At 46.6% G+C, this 25,843-nt stretch overlaps 1 long non-coding RNA gene across 1 annotated transcript in view; it reads left to right on the forward strand.

Moving 5' to 3' along the window:
• LOC137424020 (uncharacterized) overlaps nucleotides 1-25,561 on the forward strand; it is a 36,507-nt gene extending 10,946 nt beyond the window's left edge. The window contains exons 2-4 of the long non-coding RNA XR_013622726.1: nucleotides 9,720-9,785; nucleotides 17,343-17,402; nucleotides 25,144-25,561. This is a non-coding gene — a long non-coding RNA (uncharacterized LOC137424020). The remainder of the gene's footprint in view (nucleotides 1-9,719; nucleotides 9,786-17,342; nucleotides 17,403-25,143) is intronic.
• The last annotated feature ends 282 nt before the right edge of the window (nucleotides 25,562-25,843 follow it).

The raw sequence follows: 25,843 nt of genomic DNA on the forward strand, positions 1-25,843 counted from the left end.
TACTGCCAATCCTTTGCCAATCATCAAATTTTGTTTTTCTCTAATTTTGGGTCCAAAACACTAACCTCATCACCCAGTCTACTCACTACTGCCTCTCGGTGCGCCAATTCCTGTCCAAAGCCCGGCTTCGTAAAGCCAAGCAATGGATGCTGGTTGTTTTGTGCCAGCGGCTGGATGCGTCCCGCATTCGGGGCAGGGACGGAGGCTTACCCGGGCCGAGATCCCATGCACCACCTCGGCGTGAAGCCATCCAATGTCCCGATCTCGACCTGCCGGCACGTCTCCACAAAACGTGGTCGCCATGACGACCCTTCCTATCCAGCTGCCCGCTCCACCTAGTGGAGCCTGGACGCGGCCGTTCAAAGCGAGGCCCAGCGTGGATCGCGCACGGCGGTCCTTTCGAACCCGCCGTGGCTCGGATCTCCGCGGGTTCTCGCGGCACGCGAAGCCCGGCACGCACCGAGGGCCCGATTCGGCTAAAAGTCGACCTAACCTTTAACCCGGTTATCGTCGACGCTTCACCTGCAGGCTTACATGCATACGCTACCCCTTTCGTGCTCATACATGCAGCCGTTCCCATGCCCCTCGTACCTTTCCTTACACACCCAGGTACACCCATTCCACAGTCCACTCACAGCCTTGGTCACACACCTGACCACCGAACACTTTGGCACACATTCGTTGGTCGCACACCTCACCAAAACACCGCTTCGCACCCCCTCCTCGGTCACCTCCTCTGTGACAATCACAGGTGTGCTCTCATTCGCACATCCTACCACGTGCCTCACTACCAACTCCAGCGTGCATTCCCACTCACGCTCTACCATTCCAGGTGTGCATCCTTCCATCCCAGGTGTACATCCTCGCTCACCTGTCACAACTAACTCACGCTCCTTGTCACTCTCACTACTCTCACCTCCATTCTTGACAGCGCACTCACCCTTACTAGTCTAGTAGGAAGACTAGGCCCCCCTGCACCCCTCGGAGATATACTTCTAATCAGTGTTTCTAGATTGGAAAAAATGTGTAGAAAATGACTAGCTATGGCCCCAAGCTGAAAAAATGTCCCACATACCATTTTTATGCAAATTACTGCTGCCATTATCAAAAAAACGATTTTTGACATATCTCAGCCAATATTGCAGATAATTGAAAAATGAAGGTGTCTAGACCCATGTTTTGAAGGGCATAGATCATGATAGAACTATTCATAACATGATTACATGTGTCTATGGTATACTAGTATGCATATTAATGCTGTAATTACAAAATAATCAGTTTTACAAATGATAAGGATACGTTAATACTGCAGATAACTTAACATGGTACATAAGGGGTCTAAACCCAGGTATTTTCAAGGTTAAATGTCAACAAGATGCTCCTGAGTCTTGCATAGGGGCGGGACATTGGCAGTAACATTGGTACCACTCAACTTTTCTTCCCACCATTGACTTTGTATTGCGAGAGATTTTCACTTGCTTATTTAAAGGTTTCTCACCCAGCCCACGTAAAATCTACCAACTCCTGCTGTTAACTCCCAAACATATTTTTTTATGTTATCCAATCACAGTGCAGAAATGACAGACTAGAGATCCAAATTAGTGCTGCTATAGCTGCCATTTTACATTTCCATCCATGTAACATGCGCGCTCGCGCGCTCGTATCAATTGGTAATGTCGCGCGCTCGTATCAATTGGTAACGTTGATGTTATTGAATACCTCAGTTGAAAGTTCAGTCTTCCATTCCATCTGTGTGTTGTTCTTGGTATTCATCCTCCAATCTAGCCAGGTAAGATGCTAACTATAATGTTACTCACACTCTTGACTTCAGTTTCTGCATGAAATCATAAACAGGCAGAATAACAGCTGAGCCAGCTAGCACCATGTTAGCTAACGTTAAAGCTAGCCTCATCTATGTACAGTATGTTCCTAATGTCGGTGTAACTTAAACTTTTGTTAATGCCAAACATGAGACATATCTGTTGACTTCTGTATATGAATTGAACCAGAAAGAGGCACGACAGCTGAGCTAGCTACAGTAACTTAGCACAATGTTTCATTGGCCTAGATAGCTAACGTTAGTGTGTCATTCTCTGCTGGCGGTGTGAATGATGAGCCTTCAGGGAACTTCGGGCCAACGCGAGTAAAGTGCAAGGGTGGGAGAGTTTTTGGTGTGTCGACCTTCAGGCTACGCTGTTGTGACCTATTGATGGTAGGTAGCATTCGGTCCTTGCTGCTCTCGAACCCGGGCTTGACCTCCTGCACCATGATTCCTCCAGCACTGTTTACAATGTTGCTGCCGTGCACACTGGTAGTGGTTTTATTCAAGTTGTCCCACTCACAGTGGAATACAAGGTTGCCCTCTCCTGTCACAATTTGTGGTGTACGATAAGTTGAGACTTCATCCAGGACCTTGGCGAGAGCAGTTTCCAACTCCAAGGCGAAATCGTAGCTCTCAGAGTGTCCAAGCCTGTGTAGTATTGTGGTGAGCTGTTTGCTTCGGAACAGGTGCCTTACAGTCACACAGAGGAGAATGTGCTTTGGTAACTTCCATTTTCCATCTGACACTGCACGCCACAGATCTTGTCCAATGGAGAAGACCAGACGCTTCACCTTTTCTGTCTCGATGCCCTCCTTGCCAGTCATTAGCACGCTGAGAAAGCGGACAAGGTCTGGAGGTAGGATGTCTTCAGGATTGAGCTCCATGTCTTCAGCTGTTGGTGGCCATGGTTGGTCTTTACACTCTCTGAAAGCCTGTAGAATACCCTGGCGAAGTTGGAGGGCAACATTTTGGTTCTTGTTTGTGCTTCCGAGTGTGAATGCTCGTGCGAGAGCATTGGAAACTGTTATGTTTGAGCTGTGCACAAGCCAGAAAGAAATGACATCACATTTGTCATGATCAACCTTCGTGAAGTGGATATGCTCCTTGATTGGGTCATTCTGTAGGCGTTTCAGTAGTTTCTCTGACCGATAATTTGAGTTCTCATATCCATTCAGTTTCAGTTCCTCGACATAGAGCAAGCGCAAAGAAGAAAGCTGTAGAACTTTATTCTGCTGGATGACCTGGGTTTGAATGTGTTCCAGTACTGAGTTGAATGCCTTTTCATGGGCGGCTGACATGCAAGCCTGCTCCTTTGGTGCTTCGGCTCTGTGAATCGCACGCTCATAGTTGTAGAATGCTGTGCGGAAAGCTTTAAAACATGACGGATGGTGTTTGGCCTCACATGCAAAGAGGTCTTTGTTTTTCACCTTTCGATGGAGTCGATAGAGACCCATTTTCTCAGCCCGTGTTTCGATTTTCTCCCATGCATTTTCTTTGTTTTTAAAGGATGGGAAGGTTGTAGGCCTCTCAGTATTGCGATGAGCATCTTTGGTCTCAACTTTCTCACAAAATATACACTCTGGCGGGAAGATGGGTTCAGCAGAACCTCCTGGTTTACGAGGAGAGTGATGCCATGATGAGGTTGATGGCCCTGGTTCTGTATCATCTCCCAGACGATGAAAGTGGCGGACAAAGTGCTTATAACACTTGCTGTGATATCCTACTCTTTCTAGGTCATCAGGAAGAGTTGCCGGGATCTGATCACATACTGATTGCATACGACATGGGGAGTCATGCGGTTGGTTGAGACGTCTATCCCGGATCTTTTGAAGCAGTTGCAGTTTTTCTGAAGCAGATCCTTTAATTTTACGGAGGGGCGTGAAATCCCCATGATCAGACATGGATGGTACATGAAGGATGCATGTAGGAGGAGAGCTTTGGGCTGCAGGTTCTACACTCCGTTTTCTTTTGGGCATGCTTGCTGTCGATGTCTACCATCACTGTTAAATGACAAATAAGAAATCACGAATGATGTTAAAAGTGCCTGTGAAAGGAGGCTCTGAGTTTTCAGTGAGGTAACAGAGGTTCTGAGTCATGTTCTACACTAGGGTACTTTTTAGCTGACTAAACCATGTTTAGTGGCATCAAAAGTGCTAATAGCTAAAACATCTAAATTCTTCCACACTAACGTTAGCTATCTAGGCCAATGAAACATTGTGCTAAGTTACTGTAGCTAGCTCAGCTGTCGTGCCTCTTTCTGGTTCAATTCATATACAGAAGTCAACAGATATGTCTCATGTTTGGCATTAACAAAAGTTTAAGTTACACCGACATTAGGAACATACTGTACATAGATGAGGCTAGCTTTAACGTTAGCTAACATGGTGCTAGCTGGCTCAGCTGTTATTCTGCCTGTTTATGATTTCATGCAGAAACTGAAGTCAAGAGTGTGAGTAACATTATAGTTAGCATCTTACCTGGCTAGATTGGAGGATGAATACCAAGAACAACACACAGATGGAATGGAAGACTGAACTTTCAACTGAGGTATTCAATAACATCAACGTTACCAATTGATACGAGCGCGCGACATTACCAATTGATACGAGCGCGCGAGCGCGCATGTTACATGGATGGAAATGTAAAATGGCAGCTATAGCAGCACTAATTTGGATCTCTAGTCTGTCATTTCTGCACTGTGATTGGATAACATAAAAAAATATGTTTGGGAGTTAACAGCAGGAGTTGGTAGATTTTACGTGGGCTGGGTGAGAAACCTTTAAATAAGCAAGTGAAAATCTCTCGCAATACAAAGTCAATGGTGGGAAGAAAAGTTGAGTGGTACCAATGTTACTGCCAATGTCCCGCCCCTATGCAAGACTCAGGAGCATCTTGTTGACATTTAACCTTGAAAATACCTGGGTTTAGACCCCTTATGTACCATGTTAAGTTATCTGCAGTATTAACGTATCCTTATCATTTGTAAAACTGATTATTTTGTAATTACAGCATTAATATGCATACTAGTATACCATAGACACATGTAATCATGTTATGAATAGTTCTATCATGATCTATGCCCTTCAAAACATGGGTCTAGACACCTTCATTTTTCAATTATCTGCAATATTGGCTGAGATATGTCAAAAATCGTTTTTTTGATAATGGCAGCAGTAATTTGCATAAAAATGGTATGTGGGACATTTTTTCAGCTTGGGGCCATAGCTAGTCATTTTCTACACATTTTTTCCAATCTAGAAACACTGATTAGAAGTATATCTCCGGGGGGTGCAGGGGGACCTAGTCTTCCTACTAGACTATACTCTTGACAGCGCACTCTTTCCTCGTGCACCTGTCCGTCACACACCTTTCTCGCGCACACTCTCCCGTTACACCCTCTGTAACACTCACCACAGGTGGACACTCTTCCTTACTTCTGACAGCGCACTCTTTCCTCATGCACCTGTCCGTCACACACCTTTCTCGCGCACACTCCTGCGCACACTCTCCCGTCACACCCTCTGTAACACTCACCACGCCACGCTTCCATGTGCTCCCTCGCACACGCGCTACGACCGACTCACTCTCGCCAGCACCCTCACTCCTTGGCACGCACTTTTTCCTCACACACCCCAGAGTCGGACTTTCTCGCACACCTCCTTTTTCGCACACCAGACCTGTCGCACACTTCACCAACGGCCTCTCACGAACACCCGGGTCTATCTCGACCCCCAAGCTTATTAAATCCCCTGGCGCATCATACGCACGACCATATTGGTCACCACTTACACCGGGTCCTCTTCCTCTTCGCTTCTCCTCCATCACCTGCGAATCCCTCATCCGGTTAATGAGCACATCATCACGATCCAAACACAGACTCTGGACCAATTCTTTTATCTCCTCTTTTATCTCTTTCTTATCCCCTCTCCGTCGCTTCTTAATTTCGCTCATCCCTTCTTCCACTTCTTCTAATTTGTGCTTCACCTCTTTTATTCCCCGGTACGTCTCCTCAAGCTCGTCCTCCAAGGCTACCTTGACCGTTTCCAGGTGCGTCCTCACCTGCCGGTCCTTCGTCTCCATTACCTCTATCACCTCGTCCAACCTCGTTGTCAGTCCCTCACGTACCATCTGACATTCCCTCTTCGTCGCTATCAAGTCGTTTTTTATGTCGTTTTGTGTCGCTTTTAAACCTCCTAATACCGCAGTGTTCCTTTGAACCTGCTCCACTAACTCCGTCTGTCCCACCGTCAGCTGCTCCACCTCCTGCGTCAGGTCCTCTATGCCCCCTTGTAACTTTACAGTCCCCCTTCTCACCTCCTTCTCCATGCGCTCCTTACAGTGCCTCACCTCCTCGCGCACTCCTCCGACCTCCTCACTCACTCCTCTTCTGATCTCCTCTCCCATCACTTGCATCTCCTGCCCAGATGCCACCCTCATCTGCTCCATTTCCTCCCTGTGAGCATCCAGTTTGGTTTCTACCCCCATTCTGACCCCCTCGATCTGCTGCCCCATTTGGTTAACTTCCCTTTCCGCTTGGTCCCTCATGTCCCTCAATTTGCCTTCCATCCTGTTTTCTAACCCCTCTAACCCATTTTTCACTCCCTCTATCTGATTCTCCTGGGCAGCCATTCTATTTTCTACCCCCGTTAACCCATGTTTCACCTCTTTTATCCCGTTGTCTAACTCCTCCCCAGTACCCCTCGCTTCGTCCCTCATTACCCCCATTTGGCCCTCTAATCGCCCACTATCAACCCTCATTTGCTCACTCTGAGCATCCATCCGGTTCCCCATTACCCCCAATTGCTCACTCTGAGCATCCATCCGGTACCCCAACCGCTCACCCAATCGCTCAATTTGGCTCCCCATACTCATCTGTACAGCTGCCTGTAGCTGCGCAATGAGGGCCTGTATGTCAATCGGCTGCATGTTAAAGCCCGTTGATACAGCGGGCTCGGCTACCGCGCGCTCTTGCGAGGCGCCATTTTGCGTGCCTGCTACCCTCGCTGTTTCGCTCTCCTCATGTCCCTCAATTTGGTCCTGGACCGACCCTGCTTCACTCTCCCCTACCGGACCCCAGCCGTCTTGATCCGCCATGGCGCGACTTTCAAAATTCGAGTTTCGTAACACAAATTCGAAATTTCGCCGTTATAATTTCGTCGAGCGCAGTAACCGCGGGACCGCGCTCCGGATCGATTTGGTCGAGCGCCGTACGCGCTCCGGCTCGATTTTCCCTCCCAAAATTTGGGCCTAACTAATTTAGTCCCGGGTCCGAATCCCACTCCTGACACCAATTGTTACAGACGTGGCTTAGATGTTGGTTTACCGAGCGGTTTTGGTATGACCACGTCTGCACAAGTTACCGATTATACTCGACGTTGACGAAGCCGCGCCACGCTGGCTCAATAAGAAAAAGAAGACACCCGGCTGGGTTATAAAATGACGACACCAGGGATACGGTTCTCAAGACCTCCGGAGGAGATTATATTCGTTACGGAAAAGGTTAGATTACAGGGGCTAGAGGTACAACATAGAAAGACAAGCACTTAGACACAATCTTATATTATTCCCCAACAGACGACAGGCAAACGGGACAACGGCTGACTCACACGGGGGTTGATGGAAAGGACAGGCGGGTAGCGATGGCTCCAGGTGCACCTGTGCTCAAAGGTTAGAATCGACCCGGTCCGGTCCAGAGATGCGGGGAGGTCTCGTCGCAGCGCTCAGAGGTGACGTTCTTTCTCAGGCGGGTTCTCTTCCTCTCAGCGGTCGTAGGCAAGGCAACGTTCTTTCTCCAGCTGGGGGCGCATCTGACGTCACGTCCGCTACGTGGCCGCGTATATCCGGCGGGGAGTGACACGCCCTCGGCTCGTTAGCTCCGCCTCGTGGAATCGGCACGTTGCTTCTCATTGGGTGCGTGCGGGGGGGTTTACCAGGCTCCGCCCTTGACGAGGAGCTGACAAGGAGCCCCTTCGTGGTAACCCCGTGGAGCGCATGGTCTGGAGCGCATCGTCTGGAGCGCATTGTCGATGGCGGCGAACCGAGCCGGTGGGAGGACGCACACTCCCCCCCGCGCAGCGCCGTGCCCCTCTGTTGTTGTAGACGGGGAAGAAGATGGGAGGAGGTATGGGAAAGGTCCTAAACTCACTACTGATGCCATATAATCACATTCTGGTGCAACGAAGAGTCATAATTAATGGAAACGAGGCCTTAACTGACATAGACTAAGAATAACTAGGAAGATGTCCGAAAGTTGTCTACGTGTGGTGCGGTGGACCTGGGCACGACATTTAATGGGGGAATAAGGGGAAGGTCGGCTCTACTGATTGTTATTTACATGCAATGGGACTAGGGAATGGGGGATTGGGGAAAGTTGGGGAGTATTGGAGAAAATAGGGGAATATTTACAAGCGGATATGGAGGCCAAATTCCATATTCGCAACAATATGTTATAGGATAGGAATATAGGACCCAAATGACCCAGAGGACCCAAATGACCCAGAGGACCCAAATGACCCAAATGACCCAAATGACCCAGAGGACCCAAATGACCCAGAGGACCCAAATGACCCAGAGGACCCAAATGACCCAGAGGACCCAAATGACCCAGAGGACCCAAATGACCCAGAGGACCCAAATGACCCAGAGGACCCAAATGACCCAGAGGACCCAAATGACCCAGAGGACCCAAATGACCCAGAGGACCCAAATGACCCAGAGGACCCAAATGACCCAGAGGACCCAAATGACCCAGAGGACCCAAATGACCCAGAGGACCCAAATGACCCAGAGGACCCAAATGACCCAGAGGACCCAAATGACCCAGAGGACCCAGAGGACCCAGAGGACCCAGAGGACCCAAATGACCCAGAGGACCCAAATGACCCAAATGACCCAGAGGACCCAAATGACCCAAATGACCCAAATGACCCAGAGGACCCAAATGACCCAGAGGACCCAGAGGACCCAGAGAACCCAAATGACCCAGAGGACCCAGAGGACCCAGAGGACCCAGAGGACCCAAATGACCCAGAGGACCCAAATGACCCAGAGGACCCAGAGGACCCAAATGACCCAGAGGACCCAAATGACCCAGAGGACCCAAATGACCCAGAGGACCCAAATGACCCAGAGGACCCAAATGACCCAGAGGACCCAAATGACCCAGAGGACCCAAATGACCCAGAGGACCCAAATGACCCAGAGGACCCAAATGACCCAGAGGACCCAAATGACCCAGAGGACCCAAATGACCCAGAGGACCCAAATGACCCAGAGGACCCAAATGACCCAAATGACCCAGAGGACCCAAATGACCCAGAGGACCCAAATGACCCAGAGGACCCAAATGACCCAGAGGACCCAAATGACCCAGAGGACCCAAATGACCCAGAGGACCCAAATGACCCAGAGGACCCAAATGACCCAGAGGACCCAAATGACCCAGAGGACCCAAATGACCCAGAGGACCCAAATGACCCAGAGGACCCAAATGACCCAGAGGACCCAAATGACCCAGAGGACCCAAATGACCCAAATGACCCAAATGACCCAGAGGACCCAAATGACCCAGAGGACCCAAATGACCCAGAGGACCCAAATTCTATGTATGTTTCTATGATGATGTATGTTTTGGTGAAAGTACATAATGTGAATACTAGTAGCAATTTTACAAAAACCATGGCATAATTTCAAATCTTGACCCGAGATGATAATTATGCTACATCATAATTTCCATGTGCCAACCTGGGCGGAATCCAAGTGGATTCACTTGTTTTATTTAACGTGATGTTTACTGGAGGGGATATTATTCTGTCATTTGTTGAAATGGAGAATGTATAGAAATCCGGTTTAGCCCATTTGTACTCAATTGTGAATTAAGAGTTCTATTCTTTTGCAGGGAACCACAGATGAACGAGGCTTCATCAACCAAGGCAAAGAAAATCAGTTGTTGGAAGCGTCTGAAGTAAATAATTTTATTTTCCTCCTCTTGACTTTTTTAACTTGTTTTTGGATATATCTACCAGGCCAAATGTACAAGAAACTGACTTTTCAATCTTTCTCAACCTAGGCAAAAGTTTACCACACATGATAAGAAGAACAAGTGTTGTGGTGACGTTGCACGTGACGTGTAAGTAAGAGAAAATATCCCTTGTGATTGTGAAAATATCCCACTGATTTGTGCAATATTGTATCAGAATAATACCAACAATAGTCAACCAACACAAGGAGCTTTGAGGAGGCCATTTCTCCCATAATGCCTGCTCTCAAGGAACACCACATTAGTTAAATTAATCAGTTCATGTACTTATCACTGAGAAGGTGTTGGGTGTTGAGGTGGTCTTGAGGTGGTGTGGGAGTGGTAATGAGGTGGTGTGGAAGTCGTGTTTGAGTGTATGGTGATGAGAACATTGTGGAGGAGGTGCAGAAACATCACCAGGGGATGAACAAAAATCTGTTACGGGTACATTGCCTGGTTACGGGTGGCCTCTCTTCTGCTTCTGCTTCCTGGTGGTTACTGCTTCCTGCCGTAAGACCCTGAAGCCGACCAGTCGTGGACAACTCTGACCTGACGGGTTCCTAAGCAACCACGGATGCCATCTAAGGTGATTTAATATCTGGCAGAGTCCCTGTGGCTAACTGGACTTTACTTTCCCGGTGACTAATTAGTTACCTCAGATAGGGACTATGCTCCCGGCTCCCACCTTTATCTATTCATTACATGCGGCCGATGCACAATCCGGGATGCCGGCTTGACTAGCGTAGTGAATCAGTGGGGTACAACCATCCTTCCATCTATCTATAATTCCAGTAATCTCTGTGTGTTTGTTTGTACGTTTGTACGTTTGTTTGTCTGTGACCGCTGTTTCTCGACAACCACGGGTCCGATATACTTTAAACTTGCCAGGTATATTGCTGGGGACCCGAGGATGTGCCTTTTCAAGGTTTCATATTAATCGGACAATTACTTACCGAGCTATGTCCAAAAAACGATTCAACCAATCAGAGAGCAGCGAGCTATCGCGTGTGCCGAACGTGGCGGACACACTCTGCCTCGGATGGCACATTTGAGAGCGTATTCATTTATTTCACGTTTGCAAACTATGTTGGCGTTAAACTATGTTTTAAAACTAATAAAAACGACTTTGCGATTCATCGTAACTGCGATATACGAACTTCCGGACAGTGAGGACTGCACTTCCGGCATCCAATCACAGAACGCGTTATTGCGTAGGCGTGGCCGATGTGAGAGCGAGCTAATGCTGAGCCCAGCGCGTGCGCCATTACGGTACGTAATTCGATTTCTTCCGGAGAAAATAATAATTTCTCGATTTCTTATGCGCATTATTTCTCCCAATTCAGTCAGAGCGAAGGGCGGAAGCGAAGAGCGTTGTTTTTTTTGTTTACGGGCGTACGGGCGGGGTAGAGCGTACGGGTAGCGTTTTTTTTTTTTTTTTGGCACATTTGAGAGCGTATTCATTTATTTCACGTTGGCAAACTATGTTGCCGCTATGTTGCCGTTAAACTATGTTTTAAAACTACTAATTTGCGATTCTTTCGCTTTCCTGCGCATTTGTGCACGCTATGGCGATTTCTTTACCAAACTCCGCTAGCCGTTAGCTTTGGACCAAACCATTTCATGTAAATAGAGGGGGGGGATTGTCACCGTACTCGCAAGCCGTTAGCTTTGGACCAAACCATTGCATGTAAATAGAGGGGGGGGATTGTCACCGTACTCGCAAGCCGTTAGCTTTGGACCAAACCATTGCATGTAAATAGAGGGGGGGGGGGGGGGGGATATACTTTTAGATATATATATAGTACGGGCATGCCCTAGTTTATTGTAAGCTGCGGAGAACTAATGAAGGAAAGAGACAATCGAGCAGGTTTGGAAACAACAAGTCTTGTATTAAACAGGCACGTATTTACAAGAGAATGCAGTGTCGCATAAACGGTCCTATCCGTAGCATTCAATGAAACCCCTTGTATAACCATCTTTAAACAAAATACAGTTCGGCACCATGTTCATCCCTGGCAATTAGACAGAAAAGGGAAGATAAAGGAAGAAGTCTGTGTGTGTTTGGGACCCCTTGCTCACCTTCATGTAAACAGGCTTGGCCCCGTAGGGCGCAACGAGGTGTCACTGCAGGTGGATGCTTGGTGCAAGTGAGAGGTGTGCTGTCGTGGAGTTGTGAGGTGTGGTGCTTAGCCCTGAAAATAAATGTCGGAGGTCTTGTGTTGTTCATGGATGCTTCACAACAGGTGAGCCCTAAGGTGTATGCGCTGAAAGATGCAAAGTTATGTGGTGCGTGCAGGGCCGCTGAGAGCCAGAATAGGCCCCGGGGCAATACCAAGTGTCGGGCCCCTTCAAATTTTTTCCCCATATCAACCTATAGCTAAGGAGGTTTCTGTATTTTTGTCAGACCAAACGCATGCCATGGTTAAGGGAAATTGGAGTGTTATTCATTTATTCCTGTGGGAGCAGGAGTATCCAGAGTTACCTGGTGATGTTCTAATCCTGTTGTTGGTCTTTGGAAGAAATCAATTTGTTGTTATTTTTATTTTTTGTAGATGCCAAAAACACTCCCCTTTCTACACCCAAAAAGGAAAATTTAATATTGCACAAACACGCACACGCACACACACACACACACACACAAACGTACATTTACACACACAGCTCTCTTATGGTATAGGTGAACAGATTTGTTTACAAACTCATTTTATCCGGTTGGGATTTGGCCAACATTCCTGTGTTAATTTCCGTCATTATGGCATCACCTCAATTATCAAAATGTAAGTTGTTCCCACATTAGTTTATTTCACGAGGGAGGGTGTTTACTGCCCACGGCAATAGTATGCCAGGGAATCGCCCTGAATGGCTTGGAGGGAGACACAAAATATAACTGCACACGTTGTTTCATCGTCACAAACAATCATATGAAACAAAAATAACTGAAGGAATAATTTTGGACCCCTATTAGTGTAACATTCCTCGTCTTGCTGGATAGAAGACTCATGTACAACTTGTTCGGGTTCACATACACGAGCAACCTTTATTCCTCGGTTCGCATTCCTCGACAACATTGAGCTCGCTCCGCCCCGACACCCGCACTCGCTCTCCAGCGCCCCCTGGCGCTATCCCTGTTACATCCCTCCTTTCATAATTTGTTCCAATATGTTCACTGTACTGAGACCCATATGCATTTACCAAATAATAAGTTCGTATTCACTACTCCACCCCGACAACAACATACTTCTGCCCCAATTGTTCCCTTTGGATTATTCAGTGGATACAACAAAATGATACACTACACATTACTACAGTATGATATACTTCACTTTACCACAACCCACGACGCAGTATTCTTTGCTCTTGTACGTAATCCATGAGGTACTTGGGTTGATGAACTTCTCTCCCCGATCTGGTTGTCACCCGCTGTTCTCTGGAGGCCTTCTGTCGATCTGCCATGTGTTCATTCTCCCGGGCCTGTGGCAAAACCTCTGATATCCCAACATCTGCTTCCGTCTGACAAGCCGTTTCATCCGTCTTTCTCAGATGTCTTCTGTTTCTCCTGTACCTCGCACCCTCCTCGGTCATCACTTCACATGATCGAGGTTGTGAGGATTGCCCAGTTACTCCTGCTTTCTGGCATGTCTGATGTCTATCTGATGTTGACCTCACCCTCACTGTGTCTCCAACTCTCAGTGGCGGTAGGTCTTTGGCACCTCTGTTATAATAGTATGCCTGTCTGCTTTTAGTTGATCTAAGTTGACCTCCCATGCCTTTCTGCACCTCTTGTTTTCGGAGCTTCTCAGAAATTGGAAGTGAGGTCCTGGTTCGTCTGTTCATCAGCCTTTCTACAGGACTGCTCCACATTTCTTTTGTTGGTGTGTTGTGGAGGGCAAGCATGCTCAAGTAGGGATCTGAATTTGCTGCCTTTGCCTTCCTCAGCAGTGACTTTGCAATCTTCACTGCATTCTCGGCCTTTCCATTGATCTGAGCGAAGCGAAATGAGGTGACGATGTATGGTGATCAAACTGCCATTTCTTTGAGAACCTCACAAATTTCTCGGCTGTGAACTGTGGCCTATTATCTGTGATCAGGATGTCTGGGATTCCACATCTCGCAAAATTGTCCTTTAAGTTTGCGAATGATGATTGATGAGAGGATGTTTTGTAAGAAGTCAATCTCACAGAAACTTGAGAAGCAGTCCGCTGTCACCAAGTACATTTTCCCTTCCAAGTGAAAGAGGTCTGCTCCCACTTTTGCCCATGGCCGCTCTGGAATGTCATGGGGTTGAAGTGTTTGCTTTGGCTGGTCTCTCTCTAAAGACCTGCAGGTCTCGCACTTTTGAACAAAGTCTTTAATTTCTGCATTCATTCTGGGCCAATAAATGCATTCTCTGGCTCTTCCTACACATCCGTTCACACCCAGATGAGATGAGTGAACTGGTTCCACCATGTCCTTCCTTTTTGATGTGGGAATCACAACTCCTTCTCCCTTGAAGATCAGGTCACCCTGAGTGCTCAATTCGTCTCTTGCATGGAAGTATGGCCTAAGGACTGGCTCAACCTCATGTTGTGTCTCTTTCCATCTTGTCTGTATCATTAGTTTGAGTTGTTGAATGATACCATCTTGTCTGGTATGATCTTCAATCTCCCTAATGAATGGTTGAGAGATTGGGACATGTCTTGGCATGTTTACCATCTCAAACTTGTTTTCCTTGTCGGTTATTGGGTCCTTGAGGTGTAGGCTCTACTAAGCGTATCAGCCATTTGCATGTCTTTGCCTGGCTGATAGTGAATCTCAGCATTGTATGCTTGCATCCTCACAAGCATTCTCTGCAGCCTCTTTGGTGCTCTGTGGAGAGGCTTTGTTGCAATGATCTCCAGCGGTTTGTGATCCGATTTCAACTTCACCTATCGCCCATACGTGTGCAGATGAAACTTTTCCAAACCAAACATAACTGCAAGGAGCTCCTTCTCTATCTGTGCATACCTGGTTTCTGCATCCGATAAAGCCCTGCTGGCAAATGCTATGCGATGTCCTTCTTGGATCAGTGTAGCCCCAAGTCCAGTGTCCATAGCATCCACCTGCATTCAGCTCCTTCAATGAGTCACAGGACTTGAGCACTGATTCGGCAGTAATCAGCCTCTTGGTCTCCTGCATAACTTTCTCATGTACTTCTGATCACCACCAGGTGACATCTTTCTGTGTCGGTCTGCTTCGGGGCTCACACTTGTCACTAAGGCCTGGAAGGAATTTGCTGAGACAGTTGACAAACCCAATGAATCGCTGTACCCCTTGCACATCAGTTGGGTTTGGCATTTGCACAACTGCTTTCACCTTTTCTGGGTTTGGTTTCAGACCCTCTGAAGTGACGACTTGACCAATGAAGGTCACTTCTTTGAGTTTGAATTTCACCTTTTCCTTGTTCAGCTTCAGGTCTCGCTCTATACATCTCTCCATCAATACTCTCACCTTCCTGTCATGGTCTCGCTCTGCCTCTGCCTGTGTCTTTCCTTTCACAAACACCAGGATGTCATCTGCTACTGACTGCACTCCCTGCAAACCCTCGAGTGCTTGGTTTTGTTTCCTCTGAAATTCTTCCAGGGCCGTTGAGAGCCCAAATGGCATCCTCAGCCATCTATATCTACCATATGGAGTGTTGAACGTGGTCAAGTATGAACACTCCTCATCCAGTTCAATGTGCCAGAAACCATTCTTGGCATCAAATACGCGGAACACCTTCGCCTCATTCAATTCTGTCAGTATGTCCTGAATTGTAGTCATTGGATAGTGACATCTCTTCAGTCCTTGATTAAGGTCTGTCGGATCCAGACATACTCTCGATTTCCCATTTGATTTCTCCACACACACAAGGCTGGATACCCAGGGAGTCGACAAGTCTACAGGAGCTATTATCCCTGCCTCATTCAGCTTGCCTAATTCTGCTTTCAACTTTCCTTTCAACACAATTGGAATACGCCTTGGTGGATGCACTACAGGCCTCTTACTCTCCTCTAGCATTTGATGGTATTTTGCTTCCAGCTTTCCAGTCCCCTCAAACACATCTGCAAATTCCTGCAGCAGCTGTCTCTTGTTGAGAGGGAAACTTTCTTCCTTTCTGGCATGTACGCTCCTCAGGTTCTCTATGCGCAATGTTGTCAACTCCATTTGCTGTGCTGCCCTGCTGCCAAGAATTTGTATGCAGTCCTCCTATTACTACAAATTCTACTTTGTATATTCTTCCATTTTTTGGATTTTTTATCTTGAGGTTGGATTTTCCCAGTGGGACTACCGTCGTACCATTGTACATGGATAAAATTTCGTTAGTCTTCCATAGCCTCCTGGCATACTTCCTTGGAATAATATTGCATGTAAGCACCACTGGCAACCTGAAAGCGAACCTCTCTTCCTTCTACTTCCATTGTCACATAGATCTGCCTTGGGTATTTTGACTCCTCCAGGCTGTTAATTTGCTTCATGTCCACTCTCTCTGGATCTAATGTCATGACCTTCATCTGTTCATACTCGGACATCTCACGAGAGCTGTCTGCTTGATCCACAGTGTGGATCCTGGCGCTATCCCTCTTACAATTAGATCCGAGCCCCGGTGTGGTCATCCTCCCTTCCACGCCCTTGTCGATGGCCCTGGGAGCCTGTGCGAAAGACCTCTGAGATGTCAGGCTTACCGGAATGAGGTCATTGCCTGTTCTGCTTGGCAGTTTGGGGAGCACCGTGCATGGCGCCTTTTGCGTAACCAGGATGTGAGGAGGGAAAAAGAGTTACCAGGATGTGAGAAGCTTTTGCGTTCCCTGGATTTGAGGAGGTGGAAACAATGGTGAGGTGATGTGATTTGAGAGGGTGTGTTTGACAACGGGGGTTCGAATCTGGGTGTTGGGAAATAAGGGTTTGGAAATGATGTTCGAATACGGAGAGGAAAAATGAACGATTGGGAATGAGGAAGAGAACAATGGGGAAGGTTCGAACCACAATCGCAACGTATATCCCTTTCCCCTGGTTCGAGGATGGGTAAACTGATGAAGCAATCACTGTGGACTGCAATCTGAACTCCAGGGTTATTTTATGTGTTGGATGTAACTCTGCGGGGTCTTTTCCAAATCTGAAACGCATCGATTGCACATTCACTTGTCCGTCCGCCCGTCTTGATCAAATCCTGGGTTTTTTATGTTTTCTTTTATGCACCTTTTCCCACATAGTTTTATTTAACGTGATGTTTACTGGAGGGGATATTATTCTGTCATTTGTTGAAATGGAGAATGTATATGAAATCCGGTTTAGCCCATTTGTACTCAATTGTGGATTAAGAGTTCTGTTCTTTTGCAGGGAACCAAAGATAAACGAGGCTTCATCAACCAAGGCAAAGAAAATCAGTTGTTGGAAGCATCTGAAGTAAATAATTTTGTTTTCCTCTTGAATTTTTAAACTTGTTTTTGGAAATATCTGCCGTGCCAAATGTACAAGAAACTGACTTTTCAATATTTTTCAACCTAGGCAAAAGTTTACCACACATGATAAGAAGAACAAGTGTTGTGGTGACATTCCACATGACGTGTAAGTAAGAGAAAATATCCCTTTGGAATGTCCTGACATGAAACATACTCGCAATATGAATGGTATTTATCTCAGCAAATTCAAGCTCTCCCTGTCGTGTCTCGATCACATTTTGCTCCTTAAATAATTTCTGTACCATTGGTTGGAGGTATCGTGGCTGAGGGATTCCACAGAGTTGTTACTCCTCCCAAGGAGTAATGCATTCGATCATGTCGTCCGTGTGTGTGTGTTCGTGTGTTCATGTGTTTGTGACAAGATATCTGGAAAAGTTCTAAACGGATTTGGATGAAAGTTGGTGGGATGATTGCCCTTGCGATAAGGAAGAATTTATTCGTTTTTGGTGAAGCTCAGGATATTATTGCGGATCCAGGAATTTTTTGAAGGATTTTTTACCATTGGAAGATACGGCTCGGCGGCGGCCACCCACAGCGGGAGTATGCGCCCTACTGAGTGGCGTTCTAGTTTAAACTGGGTTGGCACGTCTCTTGCAAAGAGTTGACAAATTATCGCCGGTGCCCTGAACAAATGACAAATTCCTGCCAGTCAACAAAACTATTGGTCAACCGATTCGTGAAAACCTTGTGCCACACCTGTTCCCACAGCCAGACTCCAAAATAAGGAAGAGATATCTAAAGAAGAAGATGAAGTTTAAGGTTGTAAGAATGTCCATCGAGAAGTGCAAATGACAAGCGTCACGAGCTACCTGATCTGAGGAGAGGGATGTGATGCACTTCAACCAGGCATATCAAAATATTAATCTTTTTTGCAAATATTTGTTCCATAACAAAGGACGCAACAACTGATTTGTGCAATATTATATCAGAATAATATCATTAATGGTGTCCGCGTGTTTATACTTCTCCCACCTCCCCTCCCCTTCCCACGCCTCCTCCCCCAAGCCCTCTCACTCCCACACATTCCCGATGTCCCTTCTCTCAAATGTTGTGTTTATGTGCTTCCCCTTCTCTCCCCATCTTGTCTACCGCTCCCCTTTTTATATACTTTGTTTGTTTGTCTGTTTGATTTGTTTGTGTGATAAATGTTAGCTCTTTCACGAGCCTCGATTATGTATCCAAAAAAAAAAAAAAAAAAATACTGTCAACCAACACAAGGAACTCTGAGGAGGCCATTTCTCCCATAATGCTTGCTCTCAATGAACACCACATTAGTTAAATTAATCAGTTCATGTACTTATCACTGAGAAGGTGTTGGGTGTTGAGGTGGTGTGGGAGTGGTGTTTGAGTGTATGGCGATGAAAACATTGTGGAGGAGGTCCAGAAACATCACCAGGGGATAAACAAAAATCTGTTACGGGTACATTGCCTGGTTACGGATGGCCGCTCTTCTGCTTCTGCTTCCTGGTGGTTACTGCTTCCTGACCTGAGACCCTGCAGCCGACCAGTTGTGAACAACTCTGTGACCGGACGGGTTCCAAAGCAACCACTGACGCCATCTAAGGTGATTAAAATGTTGCATAGTCCCTGCGGCTAACTTTCACTTTACTTTCCCGGTGACTAATTAGTTAGCTCAGATAGGGACTATGCTCTCGGCTCCCGCCTTTATCTATTTATTACATACGGCCGAGCGAAACGGTAGGTGGGATGCCGGCTGGACTAGCGTAGTGAATCAGTGGGGTACAATTTCCCTTCTATTTATTGTCCAGTACGTCTAAACGATGAAGGAAAGAGACAATCTTGCAGGTTTGGAAACAACAGATCTTGCATTTAACAGGCACGTATTTACAAGAGACTGCAGTGTCAAATAAGAAACAGTCCTATCCCTAGCATTCAATGAAACCCCTTGTACAATTTGCTTTAAACAAAATACAGTTCGGTACCATGTTCATCTGGGGAAATTAGACAGAAAAGGGGACAAAAAGGAAGAGGTCAATGCGTTTTGGGGACCCCTTCCTCACCCTCATGTGAACAGGTTTGGCCCATTATGGCTCAACGAGGTGTCCATGCATGTGGATGCTTGGTGCAAGCGAGACGTGTGCTGTCGAGTTGTGGAGTGTGGTGCTTAGCTCTGAAAATAAATGTTGGAGGTCTTGTGTCGTTCATTGATGCTCCACAACAGGCCAGCCCTGAGGTGTCTGTGCTGAAAGATGCAAGGTTCTGTGGTGCGTGTGTGAAAGACATGTAAGATGTCAGTCTTACCGGGATGAGATCATTGACCGTTCTGCTTGGCAGTTTGTGGAGCACGGTGTGTGGTGCCTTTTGTGTAACCAGGATGTGAGGAGGTGGAAACAATGGTGAGGTGATGTGATTTGAGAGGGTGTGTTTGAGAAGGGGGGTTCGAATCCGAGTGTCGGGAAATAAGGATTTGAGAATGGGTGCTTGAAAATGGCGGTCAGTTCAAGTACAATGTCGGTAAATTGGAGTTTGGAAATGAGCTTCGAATGCAGAGAGGAAAAATGAAGGTTTGGGAAGACGATTGAAGGAAAATGAAGGTTTGTTAATGAGGATTGAAGGAAAATGAATGTTTGTGAAAGGGGATTGAAGGAAAATGATGGAATGGGAATGAGAAAGAGAACAATGGGGAAGGTTTGAACCACAAACGCTGTAATGAATGATGGAGAAGCTTTTTGTCAATATCAGGCTTTATAAAACTTGAATCAAGCAGGATCGAAGAAACACAGGCAAATACAACAAGAGTATATTAAAGCTTATAGATTACGAATATTAAGCGAGGCAATACAATCGAGCCAGCTCGCAGAGTACTCTTTCTCAATCTTACCAGCATGAATCATTGTCTGACTTTGGCTCAAAGCAGGCCAAGTCTTCCCCGAGCATTCGCACGGCCAGATCTAAAATAGCCTCAAGCCCCTAGCGGTCGACACTTTCAATTCCTCTTCTTCTTCACAAGCCCCTAGCGGTCGACACTTTCAATTCCTCTTCTTCACAATCAGCACAATCTTTCCCACTGGAAAAATGAAGCTCCTAATAGCAGCAAATCAAAATCAATTTAAATAATAATGATTTCCGATAAATGTGAAACGAAAACGGCACCAGGATGGTTTTGACGACAAAGCAGAATATCAACAAATATATGGCAGATCGCATATTCAAACGATTCGGAGGTCGGCAAGATCAACCACTACGTGTTCGACAAATCCCCGGCTCAGGAGTACGTTCCGTCTCCTCCTGTGGCATCTCCTCGATTGTCGGGAGATTTTTCAGAGTGGGCGCCACGGACACCATCTCTGACAAACCCTTGATCGGTACAGCAATCTTCTCCAAAAACCCTTCGGGTGACTTTACCTGTGACTCAGGGTCCCAAATTCTCTCCACAGCCTCCCTACGTGGCGCGAGGTGACGAATTGGCACGGTGGTCTTGCGACCATCGGCTAAGCGAACATGAGCGTACTCCTCATTAGCTTCAAGAAGATTCACTTCATCAACGAGCGGCTCATATTTGCTTTGACATATAGATCGACGTAGCAATACAGGTCCTGGTTCTGACAACCATGTCATTAGTGAGTGTCCACTAGAACTCAGACAATGATAGGAAAACGAGCGTTCATGCGGTGTTAAATTAGTGGCCGTGAACAATAAAGATTGTATCGAATGTAGCATGTCAGGCAGCACCGTTTCGCACAGGCCGACTTAAAGGTAACGTGATTTGAGTTGCATTGAAACAGCACACCAGATTACCCCATTGAATGGTTCTACCGAACCATTGCCTTGCGAATTATAGCTGGTCGTTCGACTGGAGGCTATACCTCTTCCGTGAAGGAATTGTTTTATCTCTCGAGACATGAAAGCGGCTCCACGATCCGAATGAATGTATGCTGGGCAAGCAAACAGTGCGAATAACTCAGAGAGACCTTTAATCACTGAATTTGAAGAGAGATCTCTGCAAGGAAAAGCAACTGGAAAGCGTGAGTACTCGTCTTCGATGGTGAGCATATAACGATTAGAGGTGTCTGTAGGGAGGGGACCTTTAAAATCAATGTTCAGATGCTCCCACGGTTGGGTGGCTTTGATCAAAACCCCTTGATGCGGTTTCAGTTAAGCGCAAATAGGACAAGAACTACAGATTCGCTTTACGTCCTCAACAGAGTAGGGAAGATTTCGACATCAAACAAAATGAGCCAGACGAGTGACTCCCGGGTGACAGAGCGAATCATGCAGCTCCCGCAATCCCCCTCAGATCCCACGGTCACACAGAAAGCACAATAAAATGTATCGGCAGCTACATTATCCTTGCCAGGGCGATGTAGAATGTCGTAGCCAAATTCCGCAAGCTCGATACGCCACCTCGCAATTTTCTCATTCTTTATATTCTGGGAATGTTGACCTTCAAACATAAAAGCTACAGATCGCTGGTCTGTGATCAAACAAAAGTGTTTTCCAAGAAGAAAGCGTTTCCACTTACGCAAGGCCTCCACAATGGCGTAAGCATCCTTCTCATCAGACAAGTGGCGCCCCTTACTGTGTGATAACGTTCTGGAGAAGAAGGCCACGGGTCGGCCTGACTGATTCAAGGTAGCTGCAATTGCGTACTTGGAGGCATTGGTCTCAACAACGAAGGGCACACTGTTGTCAATTGACATCACAACCACTTGGACAATATCATTAATCAAATTATGAAAAGCCCCTTTGGCAGCTGAAGACGACGGGAATTTTTTGCTTTCAACCAGAGGACAAATTTTCTCGGAATACTTCGGCATCCATTTGGAATAATGTGCGAACAGCCCCGGGCTTCGTCTCAGCATGGCTAAGTCACGAGGAGGTGGCATTTCCAGTAGAGTTTGCAAACAGCACATGTCAGGACGAATCTAGCCTTCGGAAACGGTATATCCCAAAAGTTTGCTAGTTTTTGCTGAGAAAGTGCATTTGTCATCATTGAGAGTCTGTTTGTACTTGTGAGCTACATCCATAAATCGTTTCAAGTTATTGTCATTCTCGTTCTGTGTTCGTCCACATGCAGTGACATTATCCACATAAACAAAGGTGGCTTTGAGATTCTCTCGAGAGACTATCTCGTTGATTGCTTGTTGAAAACACGCGACTCAGTTTGAACAAATCTTTCTGCTGCGTTCCCTCTCGAGACTCTGAGGGGCACCGTTACTGCAGTTTGGGAAGGTAACACGTAACAAGACCCAGGAGGACCCACCACTGAGAGACATAAGAAAGCCTGACTGGAGTTTGCCAAAACACCCCTGAACAAGCCAAAATCCTTCTGTGGACCAATGAGACCAAATTAGAGCTTTTTGGTAAAGCACATCAATTATATGTTTACAGAAAACAAAATGAAGCCTTCAATGAGAATAACACCTTCCCTACAGTCAAACACGGAGGAGGTTCAGTGATGTTTTGGGGTTGATGTGCTGCCTCTGGCACTGGGTGCCTTGAATGGGTGCATGGCATCAAGAAATCAGGAGATTACCAAGGCATTTTGGAGCGCAATGTTCAACCCAGTGTCAGAAAGCTGGGTCTCCGTCGAAGGTCATGGATATTGCAGTAGGACAATGACCCCAAACACTTTCAAAAAGCACCCAGGAATGGTTCAATACAAAACGCTGGACTGTTCTTAAATGGCCAGGAATGAGTCCAGATCTAAATCCCATTGAACACCTGTGGGGAGATCTGAAATCAGCAGTTGGGAGAAGGCATCCTTCAAATCTGGGAGAACAGGAGAAGAGTGGGCCAGTAGAAAGGTGTGGGAAGCTCATTCATGGCTATAGGAAGCGCTTGACTGCAGTTATTTTGTCCAAAGGCTGTGCTTCCAAATATTAAGTCGAGGGTGTCAATAATTTTGTCAATGTCATTTAGTTTTATTTTCTGATTTAAAAAATAAATATTAAGTTCTGAATCAAAAACAGAGGTTCTGTAATATTAACAGTGAAATAAAGAATTGTGGAGACCAAATACTTTTGTCAATTTCAACTTATTTTTGAGAAAATTGTGAGTTCTTTGAAAAAGTGGCAATGGTGCCAATATTTTTGGCCATGACTGTACATCCAAAGGATGGCACACACATTGATGAATTATCCTGTCTGTGAATTACCAGGATGAGAGAGTTATGTCATGGGTGTAGAAGAATATCTAGAGCCAGGTCGATCTGATAGGTAGGGAATCTACCTGTAATAAGTTATATGTTTAGCTGGGATGTCAGTATAAGTTGTATCTGTGGCCCCGCCACGAGGGGGCGGGGTGTGCTAAGTAGTACAGGGATTATGGATAAAATTCCCTCGTTTGTCGTCCCCTCTGTCGCCAACCCAGTGTCCCTGATGGCAACACACTCACATAGACACAAGATAGGCCCATTCGTGCACCACATTAAATAATTCCCCTCCACCACAATGACTTTGGAAGAAAACAGGCAGGAAGCCAGATCGGGGCACCGCCGCATGGGGCCGCGGCCGGCCACACCTCCGGCTGGCCTGGCGGTGAGCATCGTGGCAGGCTGGAGCCACGCCCAGGGAACGTGTGATTAGTTGAGGTGGAAGGCGCGATAGTTGGTGCGGAAGGCGCGAACCTTCGGCCAATCAGTGCGGAAGGCGCGAACACACGACTTAGAAGGGGGTTGCCGATTAGAGGAAGAGCGCCGGTGACGTCGGAAGGCACAAAAGACCAAAAAGATACGAGGCACAGATTGGTAACGCGCCAGAACTGACGACACAGGGCGAGTGACAAAACGTCTCGCTTGCGGGCTTTTTGTCTCTCTGCGCTGGACTCTTGGAGATCGCTCTTTGCTCTCCGCTCTACGTTCTTTGTTCTGGGTTATACGCGGGTGCTTGTGCTTCTGTGTGTTTGGTCGTCGTCTTCCCTGGTGGTCGTTGATGTCTTCCCTGGGTTCTTCTTGGTGCTCTGTGCTCTTGGTGCGCTTAGAGCGAGGCTTGGTGCTACGAGCAAGGCTTGCAGGCGGAGCGTAGTGAGCGAGGCGCTCGGTGAAGCCTGACGGCGTGCGAACAGGGGCGCATTGAGGCCTGCTTCCCGCCGACATCGGAGCCGTGGTGGGCTTGTGCGCTTGGAGCCGTCGATTCCTGACCGCTACACTGCCAGCCAAATAAGCTCGCATTCACCAGCACACGACGAGACATTTATTTTATTCATTCTTCCTTTGTCTCGTATTTGAAGTCTATGTGGGGATGTCCCAATTTAGAATTAGGTTTTATCGTCGCATTTCTTTGTATCGGGTTCCGCAGAATAAACCTGTTATTTTTGTACATTTTACCCCGGATTTCCGTTTGAGTTCATTTCCTCCAGGATCGGAGCTGCCGTCAGATCGCTACAGGTAAGCGCTTGCCGCTTCTTCCTCTTCCTTCTTCCTCCTGCGCTTTTATAGTCGAATCTGAATTGATCGTCGCCACAGTTAAAGCCCGTTCGATCATCCGCGATCCTGTGGCATTAACCGAGGGATTCGCGCGACAGTGTATTGCTGAGTCGGGATTCGCGCGACAGTGTATTGCTGAGTCGGGATTCAAACCAGGCTAGACAGTTTGGAGGTGAGGAGGTTGGGACACGAAGAACAAAGAAAAAGTGGTGTAAACATTTTTTGGGTGACCTTCACCCCCTCTTTACCACGTGACATTTCTTGGCTTCCTTGGCAACTGTCTTTGAAGATAGTTGGTCGGGGAGCACAGTGTCATGGTGTTGTTTGCTGTCTGAATGTAAAAAACACAAAGAATCGATGTAGTCTAATTTTCACCTGCCTGACTGCACATTTATTCTGACATTTTCTTATTTGCGACATTTATTTAACGACAGCTTCACAAAATCTTTCTTTTCTGCAGGAATGCTGAGCTGAAAGTGTCAAATGGATCTGTTGAGGAAGAGTCCGCTGGGCCTCAACTGAAAAATGTATCTGGTGATGAGTGGATAACTGGTGAGTTTTGAGAATTCATCTTCACAAAATAGCTTGCTTGTTCCGTGGTGGTGGCTGCTTGGCTTACAAAATAGCGTGGTGGCTGCTTGTTCCTCATGACAGTGACACAAACAACTTCCTATCATCACAGTAATCTTTCCCTTGCTTGCTCCAAACTTTTTGTTTTGATCCTGCAGTGACGCCATGGCGGTCTTTTAACAGCTTCACTCGGTCACAGGTGTAACTGTAGTGCAGAGGCACCCAATGTGTAATATTTGGCCAAGTTGAGCATCACTTCAACCAATACAAAACAATACTGATTTGGAATATTTATGGTTGAGGAGGAAGGCAAGGATTAAAATGGACAGACAAGATAATTTAATAGATGAGGAAGTTAAAGATCGAGCTGCAAGATAAACATTTGAATTGCGTTCCGTAAGGGGCAACCTTTGGATCGTAGATGGTACCAGATTGTGAGAGCAAATCAATTTCAATGAAAATGTAAAATGACATGATCAATGAGGTGGAGGAAACGCTGAAAGGAAGCAAGTAATAGGTTTGGGTTGGGAAGGGTTAACGTGGTTCTTAAAGATCATGGTCAGGATGATCTTATTTTGATGTGAGATGGT

The sequence above is a fragment of the Myxine glutinosa genome, chromosome 3 (assembly GCF_964187855.1).
Source record: "Myxine glutinosa chromosome 3, kmMyxGlut1.1, whole genome shotgun sequence".
Taxonomy (NCBI): domain Eukaryota; kingdom Metazoa; phylum Chordata; class Myxini; order Myxiniformes; family Myxinidae; genus Myxine; species Myxine glutinosa.